Here is a 1,902-nt window from a genome sequence, read left to right on the forward strand (position 1 = left end):
TGCCCCGTGTGAGGCTCGAACTCACGACCTTCAGATTATGAGACTGACGCGCTGCCTACTGCGCCAACGAGGCTTGGAGACACAAAAAACCAGTAGTGCTTATAAAGGGACTCTAACTACCCACAGACTTTAGTGTCCATTTAAAATATACAAGAGAGGTGGTTGTGTTTTTTATGCACTGCTTTCGTCTGGCTTTGCCTCTCACTGATTTAGGGCTTGTTGACCTAAACATAAAGAAATTGGGGCACTTTGTACTTTCCATACTACTTATAAATGAGGCCACTGCATAACAAGCATGCATCTCACTAGAGCACCACCAGTTACAACTGAAACACTGTTAAAAGTGGGTTCTTAAAGGTGTATAGGGCAGCATTTTGGCTCAGATTACATGCTAACAAAGGCACACTGTGGCACTTTCCACTTACTGCTTATCCTTACAGCAACTACATAAAAAGCAGCATTCACTACATCTTACTGCAGCGCCATAAATTGCAATTGTAACGTTGCTAAAAGTGTTTTTGACAGTGTATAACGCAGCTTTTTTTAGACTGTACTGCATGCAAACTGAGGGGAAAGAGGGCACTTTTTACTTGCCATACAATTTACCTGAAATGCGATTGGTTGTTGCTTGTGTTTTGCACTAGAGGGCAGCAGAGTGCTCCGTCCTCCCATTGGATAAAATGCCACCCCTCCTACCTTCTGTAAGTGGTAACAGGTGTGTTCTTCGCTTTGCAAATTCTCTTAATTATGTTACAATAGCACCACAATTATGTTATACATCTCCTTCCTTAATAGCTGAAGTTGAGGTACACGGCGTATTTTCTGTGTTTGTTTTTATTGATAAAAAGATGCTAAAAGCATTTAGCTTTACTAGCCTGCTCTCCATTTCCATAAAGGCAACGCTACAGGGGTCATGCAACTCACCTCCAAGGTTAACCGTCAAGGGCACAAGCTGTGGAACTTATTTCATATATAGCTGTGAAAATAGCAGCGTTTCAGTTGCTTTAAATGAATATAAAAGTCTAAAAGGGGGTTAATAACCAGGTAATGTGCCACCTTCAGTAGCTAGCTGCGCACTAGGCTAACCGCGTATTACCGTGTGCAACAGGTTAGCTTCTTGTGCTAGCTCGTTGGTAAACTGCTCTCCTCGGAGGTTTAGCTGAATTTAGCTAACATGCCGTTTAACATCGAGCAAAAACACAAAAGCAACACGGGTAAATAAAAAAAAGTTATGTGTGTTTGCGTGAAAGTGACTCACCGAATGAGGCGACGTTTTCCAGCCGCGACAAGAAGTCCGGAGCTCGACATTAGCAGCTGGCAAAGTCCGTTCCTCCGCGTCTCGTTCCTTCGAATTTAAAAAAAAACACATTCTTTCGAATTGTCCAAGCAAAATGAAACACGAATCTATCCAAAATGTGTAAAAGTAAGCGGTAATAAGCGCAGGGTGACCGTGTAAATCCGTCATTACCGCCTGCGACGTGACCCGCAGACACCGCGGTACCTTCAATTAACGAGGGGCCAATGGAGGAACCGCGATCACGTGATGCGCGCCCCACAAACAAGCAGCACTTAAAAAAACTACAATGTCCTCAAAAAATGCACCGAATGCAAGTGTGCGCCTTTTGGGAGTTGTAGTTTATTTACAGGGTTAAGCGTTCAGTCCAAAATGTTGGATTTTTAAAGATTTTTATTTTTTTTTTAAGAAGTCTTGCAGCAAAAATGTTAATCAAAACTGATTAAAAATACTTTATTTTTTCTTAAAATATTTTCTTATTCCATTATCTTGTTTAATTAGTGTGTAATCGTATTAATGTTTGTGGCTATATAATGTGAAAACCTCTTTGTGTGGTTATAAAAAGTGAAATCAGCAAAGAACAAAATGAAGACCAGCAAACCAAAAGC

At 41.1% G+C, this 1,902-nt stretch overlaps 1 non-coding gene across 1 annotated transcript; it reads right to left on the reverse strand.

The window, feature by feature from the left end:
- trnam-cau (transfer RNA methionine (anticodon CAU)) lies at positions 1 to 73 on the reverse strand. The gene has a single exon. It is a non-coding gene; the product is annotated as a tRNA-Met (tRNA).
- Between the last annotated feature and the right edge of the window lie 1,829 nt (positions 74 to 1,902).

This window comes from Stegastes partitus, unplaced genomic scaffold, assembly GCF_000690725.1.
Source record: "Stegastes partitus isolate 25-593 unplaced genomic scaffold, Stegastes_partitus-1.0.2 Scaffold1710, whole genome shotgun sequence".
NCBI lineage: Eukaryota > Metazoa > Chordata > Actinopteri > Pomacentridae > Stegastes > Stegastes partitus.